Source organism: Condylura cristata, unplaced genomic scaffold (assembly GCF_000260355.1).
Source record: "Condylura cristata isolate star-nosed mole 26May11 unplaced genomic scaffold, ConCri1.0 scaffold00001, whole genome shotgun sequence".
Taxonomy (NCBI): domain Eukaryota; kingdom Metazoa; phylum Chordata; class Mammalia; order Eulipotyphla; family Talpidae; genus Condylura; species Condylura cristata.
Window position 1 is genome coordinate 351,035 of NW_004567102.1, and position 10,457 is coordinate 361,491.

Sequence of the window (10,457 nt, forward strand, 5' to 3'; positions counted from 1 at the left end):
CCTAGCTGAATTGTCTCAGTTTATCTCCAGGGTTGTAGCAGGGCTGGGACAAAAGGCTGCCCAGCAGCCACAGCTGCTGCCTCAGGCAGATTCCCTCTGCAGCACTTCCTGCCATCTGTTGCCTAGATTTTTAAAGGAGCTGAGCAAGTTGGAAGCCGCTGGTGTTCCCGGATCAGTTCCTGCCTGTGCGGCTTCCCTTATGGGAACTCCCCAATCGCCGGTTCTCCCTCGGTTATTTTCCTTCTAGTGAGTCCAGGGCATTCTCATTTGGGTTGAAACTCATAGCATGAAAGTCTATAGTCCGTTTTTGTATAATCCCGTGCGAGTTTGGATGTAGTCCTCTCGGCGTCTTTATTCTGCGGCCATCTTGCTGGTTGCCCAGCTGGTTGAGCTGATGAGCGGCTTTGCAGGGTGCCCAGGTGCTCCGGATCGGGTCTGCAGTTTCAGCGGTTTTTTCCTCACCCAGGTATTGAGGATCAGATTTGCAGTCATTCCGCAGCCTGGGCTCCACTCACTGAGCTGAGCCGTCCAGGGTTTAGCGTTGGGCAAAGTGGCTCCTGCAACCCAGGGAACTTTGTGCCTGATTTTTTTTTTAACCTTGATTTTAGAATGTTATAATCTCAAGTAAAGGTCAAATGACCCCAGACCATTCTTAGAAAAAAGGTGATTGTGATCTCAACCCCTTTTGTATGCTAATGTCACCCCCCTGCCTGCTTGAAATGTATAAAATAAACATCTGCTGAAGGCAGAGCAGGAAGACTTACACCCAACTCTGACTCCCCTGTCTTCCTAGAGCCAGCTCCTCTCCCCTCTCTTGGGATCTCACATGCGGACGCCTTCCCATCTTAAGGTCCTGCCTCTGTTGCCTCCACACACCTCAAAAGTTGGAGCTGGTCTCCGACATTTCTTACTACTATTTACCTACACGTATTTAGTTTTATGGCAGTACAATTGACAATGTTCTGATTTTATTGTATTATGTGTAAGCAGTAGCTCATTCTATTTTCACACTTCTAAATAATGGACACTTTTATTAATGTTTATATTGCAAAATTATAACACATTATTATAGTGAATAATAATCATTTTGCATCACATTAAATGAAACCCACAATTTTTCTCTTACATTCACTCTTAGTAACTTGTAAAATTCTCAGTATGATATTATTGCCTTTTCACTCCATGTCATACACTCATTTCCTATGACCTATTCATTTACTACTTGGAAATATGTGCTTCCTAATTCCCTTCGCCAACCTTGTCCAATCCTTTGGTTCCCTACCCTGGTAACCACCAGTAGATTCCTTATATCTTTGAGTTTTGTTTGCTGATTTTTATGGTCCCACATAACCTTGGGCACATATTTTATTTTCCTCTTTTTCTGATTGACTTCACTTAGCACAATATTTTGAGTTTTATTCATAGATGTTTGCATGATACTTGTGTGTATCACATTTTTTTTTACTATTAATTCTTCTGTTTAACCATAATTTGACCACTGTAACCAATAATGTCCATGAACACAGGGTTGCCTATATCTTTTTATTTTCACCTAAAGACCCAGAACTGGGCAATATGAAATATGTTACAGGCATATTGTTATTCTATTTTTTAGAAACTCCATACAGTTTTTCATTAAGACTGTAAAAATTTGTATTTCCCAAAAATGTAAAAGGCTTCTCTTTTTTCATGCCCTAGTCTACCTTTTTGATTTCTACTTATGTTTATTTAGCGATACTGACAGGTGAAGAGTGATAATTTGCCATGCTTTGTTGCACATACCCTAATGATTAGTGATGCTCAGCATCTGTCAATGTGTCTATTGGCCATCTCTGTTACATCATACTGCCTTCTCTCTTCCCCACCCTGTCTCTGGTGTAGCTTCTCACCACCCCTGCACCTCAGGCCTGCACCCCAGTTCTGTATGCATAAATAAATAAATCTTTTTTAAAAATCTTCATTTCTAACTCAAAAATAATGTAAAACTCAATTCAAAATTGCTGCTGCTTGTAGTATCAGGTGTTTAATCACAAAAAAATAAATTAAAAGAGCCTGAACTGATAGCTATAGAGATACTAATAGTGCTTTCCAACCTCTATTCAGAACATACTCATCAGCTAACATACACAAACTATGTGTCTGATGGATTCCTATATTCACAAAAGACTAAATGGTGTTCTTTCTAACATAATCTCCTAAAAACAAATAAATTAAGTAGTTTATTACAATGAAGCAGATTTAAATATATAAACTAATCATATCATAGACAATTATTCATATCAGCCACATTGAAATGCCAGTACTTAGGAGGGCTATGATCAATAACATTACCTGATGGAAAAGTAATGTCTATGTCAATTGCAATAATTAGACAAATAAAAGAAGCAACAATGCTAATAATTGAATAGTAACTGGTGATGGAAATCTTCATTTGGAAATAGAAGATAAAACAAGAAAAAGTACATCAAATATGCAGATGATGCAGTTAAAGATGATCACTACAAGTTGAAAAATGAAAGTAACAGATGAAGTTATGGCAAGGTCAATGGGTCAATATAATTTATATTTTTTTGTTTTCACAATTACAAAGGTAATTGTAAAGGCAATTACAAATGTAGACACATTACCAGAAAGAAAGGAGGAAATAATTTATTTTATTTTATTATTACTTTTTCTATGGTTACATGGCTACCTCAGTGTATGTTAAAAGTAGAGGATCTCCCCCTAAGATGTTACTGCATAACATCTACCACCAAGATACTCACACTCTCAAACCAAATACTTCTAATATTGTCTTTGGGGTGCAATTGAAAACAAAGTATTTGACAGTATCCCAGATTGTTTTCTATGTATTTGAAATGAATAATTTAGAATAGGGGAGATAAAATGATTGAAGATCTCCTACCACATAAAGTACTTACACTAATATTAACAGGAATTTCAGCTTGACAAAATTCAAATTGCATAATCAAAAATATATTTAAAAAACTTTGTATGTTGAATAGTAAAATAATTTTAATGTCTCCAAATTCTGAAATATGACATAAAATGAAAATTACTGTACTTGAACATTCTGAAATAATATAGAAAGGCATTAATATATTCATTCAATGTTAAGCACCCTTTTTCATATTTAATTTACATTTTCAGACAAAACAGAATTAGGACTATATTTATTGAATATTGTAGCAGACTTCATATGATTCAACCTACAGACTGAATTATATATAGATGTATGTTCTTATTAAAATCTTCTCCATCATGTTTTAAGCACATTGCTCTGATGTCTGTGCATGTTGACATTTGTTCAGAAAAAGGTTAAAGCCAGATATATAGAAAGACAAGTTGATCTTTCTAATCCTAAACGAAGTCCTACTGGACAAATTCCAGCAATAGATTAATGCACACACCTTGTTTACCTGGTCTATCATAAAACATTCATGACATAAAATAAAGAAAGACAGTCTCTATAATAAATGTTATTGGTAAAGTTGGAAAGTCACACATGAAAAAATAAAATCAGATTACTTGCTAATATAATGGACAAATATAAATACCAAGTGGATTCAAGATTTGTATATAAGAACTTCAGTGAAATACAAGTAAGAAAAAAAAGCCGATGCATCCCATAATATCAACAACACAGATATTTTTGTGACTCAACCCCTCTAGCAAAGGAATTAAAAACAGAAACTGGTGATTAACTTCTATAAAGAGGATGTTCAGATGGCCAACAGGCATATGAAAAAATGTTCATCATCATTCATCAGAGAAATGTAAGTAAAGCTCAATGAGATACTGCATAACACCTGTGAGAATGACCTATATTAAAAAGTCCAAATGGCAAGTGGAGGTGAAGGGGTGAAGAAATAGTAACAAAAGTTGATCTACTGTATTACCCAGCAGTCCCACTCCTATATACCAAAAGTACACAAAAACACTTTTGAAAAAACAACTTTAACACCTATGTTTGTAACAAAACTATTTACAATAGCCAACATTTGGAAATAGCTGAATGCCCCAGCACAAATGAGTGGATCAGGAAAATGTGTGTATGTATATATATATATGTACACAGATACATACACACAATGGGATATTTGTAAGTGATTAAAAAAAGACAAACAATTCAAGAGAAAGACAATACAAGACGATTTCACTTACATGAAGTTATATGGCGAAACAAAAGGTACAGAAAAAAAACTAAACCACAAACCACAGAAATCCAAATCTATCTGATAGATGGAGGCTCCCAGAAGCAGTGGGTGGAATTAGGGAGCCAAGTAAGAAGGGGTTCAATTGTCTAGGGCGTAATGTTATGGGTGTTTTGCTGGTAGATGTGGTATGGTAACCTATCTCAAGTCCTTTGAAACTATACCTCTGAATCATAAAAGTGTTTGAAATATCAATAAAGTAATGATACAATTGTGAAAGTTAAGATGTAACTGAATCATTGTTTTTGAGATTCAATTTGCTATGAGGCTTTCAAATAAAGTCAGTTTTTTATAAACAAACAAAAATTACAATAATTCATGGATACAGTGTGAAAAGGACTTACCATTTTCTGTTTTATCCATATCTGGAAAAAAAAAAGGAAGATGTGGAATCAACACAAATGTCTAAAAATGGATGGCTGGACTTAAAAGATGTGGTACATATACACAATGGAGTATTACTCAGCAATCAGAAAAGATAAACTCATACCTTTAGCAGCAACATGGGTGGAATTGAAAGGGATCATGCTTAGTGAAATAAGCCAGAAAGAAAAAAAAAATTCCAGCCGGTTTCACTTATAGCAGGAGTGTAAGGAATCAGGGAAAAAATCAAAAGCAATTGTAAAGAACTGAAAAGAAAAACAGTGAGCAGGTATAAACCGGAGATATTTTATGGAGTTGGAGACAGGAATAGGATCAAAACTGGGGTGGGAAGACTGCATGTCATGATGGTGATGGCAAACAGGTGAATTGGTGGTAGGATGTCCATAGCTATTATGACCAAAATGAAAAAAAAAGCACAAAATAAAGAATAGTGTAAAAAATAAATAAGTAAAAAGAAATTTAAAAAAGAAATATCTTTCTATTCAGTAATTCTCAGTGAATATTAGCTTCATGTCCTCTAAAATATCACAAATATGATGTGATTCACACCTACACCTACATCAAGAAAAATAATTTTTCAAATGTTTCTTTGTAAAGGCAAATATTGATGTTTCTTGGTATTGTGGAAAAGAGAAGGAACTTTGATAGAAAATGCTCTCTCCCTTTTCCAAAGAGTTGAAAGTATATGTTGTGTACAAAGCAGGCACACTGTATTGGGAGCTTACAGATCATAAGGAATTAATTTCAAAACATTATCCATAAAAATGGCCTTAAGGTCAAACAGTGTATATATTAATCTTCTTCCAGAAGCCTTAACGTGAAGGTATAGCAAACATCTGAAATGCAGAGGACATACAGAGACAAGAAAAGAGAAGGAATGGGATGAAGAAAGGGAGAGTACAGGAAGAAAGACAAAGGATAAAAGGGCATAAAAGTATATATGAAAGCGGAAAATTAGTAGTAGATGTCTGAATTCAAGTAGGAGCAAGAGAAAGTGGAAGGAAAAGAAGTTAGAAAGAAAATCATTTCTAAAACACAAACAGGCTTTGTTCTTGAAGACAAAGCATTACCAACTGCTCGTAAAAGTTGACCTGTGAAGAAAAATAGAGAATACTTTATTAATGCCATGGGAATCAATAAATAAATTACTAGCATTTAGAAATACAGAAATAACTTTTTATTGCAAATCCCATGTGTTTTCTCCACAGATGATGCTTGCAAATACAGTTGTATTTTATTATTTCCAATTTGTAGGCCTCTTTTACTTTCTATATTTTATTGTATAAAAGCTCCTTTGTAATATAAAATGTAAGTTGTAAAATTAAATGTTATTTCCTTTATTTCAAAAAATTAGGGTTATTCACTCTAATATTAAATGTGTTAATTACAGGTTTTAATGAGGTGTCTTTATCAAGATGAGTATGTTGTCTTTCTATACCTAGTTTGCAAAGTATGTTACTGGAAAGGGATTTTGGATGTCATTAAATAATTTTTCTGCAGTGGCACAATTCTATATATAAGAAAGATGTGATTATACATACATATCTTATAATGTGATTATAAATATAATGGTACTAATAATAAGTGATCCATTTTTCTTCTATAATTTGGTGAATTATTACTTTGTTTTCAATTGTTACATCAAAGCTTCGTCCTGTTAAAACAACTGGTAATACTGTTTTATCTTCTTGATCAATCTGACAAGACATTTATAAATTTCATCAATCTTATAGAAATGGATTTTTGCTTTTTTGAGATTATCTATTGTTTTCCTATTTATATTTTACTGACATATACCCCTAACTTTTAATTTTTCTTTTCAATTCCTGACTTTGAGTTTGTTTTTCTCTAATTTCTTGCATTAGAAAATGTGATCATTGATAAGAGACCTTGCTTTCTTTTCTAATATTAGTATGCAAAGGGACAAACATTCCTCTAATTTATTTTTAGTTGGCATTGTACATAATTTGATATGCTGTATATGTTTATGTTTAAAATATTTACAAGTTCCCCTCTAAATTTAATTTAAACTTAACAAAGTTTACTTGGAAAATCATTACTTTTATTAATTTATTTTACTTTTTCATTTATTTTACTTATTTTTATTGTATTAATGTTTTTACAATATTGTATATGATTTAGATTTATAGGATCACACTTCAAGTGTATGTTACCACACCATACCCTACAACAAGCATTAATAACCTTCCACCACACTCTATTTTTCCCCCTCTTCATTTTGCTCCCTCCCTCTGACTCCCCTGTCTGATAGCTTCAGTGCTATAGTCATAAATTTTAGGTTTGTTAATGGTTTAGTTTGATTGATCCTTCACTTTTTTCCCTCTATATTCCACATATAAGTGTTATCATCTGGTCTTTCTCCTTCTGAGATATTTACTATTACATAATCTGTGTTTTTTCCATGTTTAAGCAAGTGACAGTGGTTTATATTTTTTATAGCTGAGTAATATTCCATTGTCTAAATATACCATGACTTCCTCATCCATTCATCTGTTTTTGGACACTTGGGGTGTTTCCATAGTTTGGTTATTGTAAATAGAACTACAAAAAAAAAAGTACACATATTCATTCTTCTTAGTGTTTTTGTATTCTTCAAGTATGTAGGAGTAAAATTGCTGGATCATATTGTAGATCTGTATTTAATATTTTGAGAAATCTCTGTCTGTTTTTCATAGGAATTAGACAAGTCTACATTCCCATCAATTGTGTGACGCAGTTCCCTTTTCTTCTCCTATTAACCAACATTTGGTGTTTCTGATCATTTTGAAATGGTCCATATTCACAGATGTTATGGTATATATCCTTGTAGTTCTAATTTTTATTTTTCTAACTATAACTAAAGACAAAAATGTTTTCATCTGTAAAACTCAAGGATGGTTAGAATCAACATCATTCAGCATAACAACAAAATGAAAGACAAAAACATACATGTTATATATAGATATAGATATGCTTTATTATTCCAATATTGTTCCCTGAATCTAATTGTTACAATTAACTCTTCTCTAAAAATGATGTTATTGGTATGGTTAGGCTTAAGTCTACCAGCTTACCCCATGTTTATTTTTTAAATTTTAGTTTCTTGTACTTCCTTCTATTGGAATGATTACTTGCTCTGACCATCTTTAATGTCTTCCAAAACAGTTGTAATGCCACTATTATATTGTTGATATTTTTAGGCCTTCTTCCTTTTTCTCTTTGTCTGAAATATTATATAAATATATATGTGTGTATGCGTGTGAATGTGTAAGTATATGTAACATTACTTTTTTGATGACTACATGATATACCATCAAATATGCAAATGCCATTTTCAGTTGTCATTCATCTATTAATATACACTTATTTCTATGACTTAACTATTATTAACATGGCTGCAGTGATGACTACAACTATCTCTTTGACACAATGATTCTTAGTACTTAGATGTATGCCTAGAAGTTATGTTATGTTACCTGTTCTGCATGCTACTTTTCCTTTTTTTTTAAAAAATAATTTCCTCTACCAAGTAGATGATTTGTAGGGATATAGATTTTATTGCCTTTGTTGTTTGTAGTTTTAGTGTTATATTTAGAAATTCATTGCCAAAATCAGTGTCGAGGAATTCATCTCATGTGTTGTCTTCTGGAAATTTTAGTTCGGAAGCTACATTTGAACATTTAATCAATTTCTAGTTAATTTTGTAACTGGTATATGATATGTATTGAAATTAAGTTTTTTTTATGTGTATACAATTTCAACAGTACCACTTGTGAATGCATTGCCTTATGTCCATTGGTTATTCTTGCATATCTTCTAAAATATTACTTGTCCATATATGTCTTCCCTTATTTCTGGGCTCTTAATCCTGTTCCTTTGCCTCATGTGAATAAGTTTTGTGGTTTTCTTTGCTAGTACTAAGCTGTTTCAATTATTATAGCTTTGGAAAAGATTTAAATTCAAGCATTCTGTATTTCTAACTTTTACTTTCTTCTCAAATTTGCACTGACTAATCAAATATTTTGTTTTTCCATGTCAATTTTAGCATTGTGGCTAAAGATTATTTTTCTTGGGAACATTGTTTTCTTTAATATATTTAATTTTTTTGTATAGATTTTATATCAGGTGAAGTCCCATAGAACTTCTACCACCAATTCACCCCTCACACCATCACTTTAGTTCCTTGTGCTCTCCCGCCCATTTTGTACCTTGTTTCTCCCCCTCCATGGCAGAATATCTATGACTTATAGTGGTCTGATTATTTTTGTTTAATTGTTTTATTAGTTTTTTGATTGTTATTATTTTTTCCTTGATCCCTCTTTTGTTTCCCTATATTGCTCCTTAAGTGAACGATTCAATACTGTTCTTTTTCTTTCTGACTTATTTTATCAAACATAATCCCTTCTAATTCCATCCATGTTGTCATAAATGGCATTAGATTATCTTTTCATTTTGCTGAATGGTATTCTATTGTGTATATGTACCACATCTTCTTGATCCTGTCATCTATTTTTCAGCATTTTGTTTTTTTTTTTCCAGGTCTCAACTATTATAAATAGAGCTTCAATAAACAGAGGAGTGCGTTAATCTTTCTGAATTAAGGTTTTTGTGTCCTTTGGGTAGATTCCTAGGAGTAGAATTGCTGGGTCAAATGGCAGCTCCATTTTTAGTAGTCTGAGGAAACTCCACACAGCTTTCCATAGCGGTTGGACAGTTTGCACTCCCAACAGCAGTGTAGGAGAGTTCCATTTTTGCCACATCCTGGGCATTGTTTGCTGTTAGTTTTTTAATATGTGCCATTCTCACTGGTGTAATGTGGTGTAATGTATTTTCAATTAACATTTCCCTGATTATGAAGGATGTTGAACATTTTTTATGTCTGTTGGCCATGTAAATTTCATGTTAGGAGAAATGTCTTTTGATTTCTACTGCCCATTTTTTGACTGGATTATCTGTTTTGTTTTTCTTGAGTTGTGTGAATTCTTTGCATATCTTTGTGATGAATCCCTCTTTAGTTATGCAACATGCAAAAATATTCTGCTCCCAATCAGTAGGATTCTCTGTTTTGACTACTGTTTCCTGTGCTGTACAGATGACTTGACATATTTTATTTCACCTTTTGAAATTTCTGATCTGATATTTATTCTTTTCTTACTTTTTTATTAATTTATATATCTACTTATATTTTGATTTTTTAAACACTATTCAACACTGATTCTACACCTTGCTATTGAATTCCAGTATTTGAATTGTATCCTTTTTTCTTTATTTACTGGTAACTTAATTCAGTAAAGGCATTGTTTTGATATCAGCCGAATACACCCAAAGTCCAAACTAATTTTAACTTCCTTTTAAGGATTTTAAATTTTTTAATTTTATTTTTAATTGAGTTCATATTTTGATACCCTCATTAGGTATTGCCAACATAATATACCCACTCCCAACTCACCCATAGTGTATTATCATAATCCATTGTGATTCTTTTATTGTTTTTTTTAAGATTTATTTCTTTATGCATACAAGAACAGGGGTGCTGACCAAAAGTTTTTTTGGGGGGTGAAAGGACTGCCAGTGACAGAATGGGGACAGAATAGACAGCTTGACTGAAGTATACTGCTGAGGGGAGCAGCAGGCAGATCAGGAAAGGTCTGCTCCACCATGTGGGTCATCTCCCCGGCTGGGGATCAAACTTGTGCTTGTGACTACAGATAGATTCACCGTGCTGTGTTTTAACCCATTGTACCACCAGGGAGGGCCCAGTTTCATATATTTTAAATAGAACATTGCTATAACATAATTTTATTGTGCCTCGGTATTGCTTATACCTAATTAAAATCTAGACAGTATAAATTAATCTTT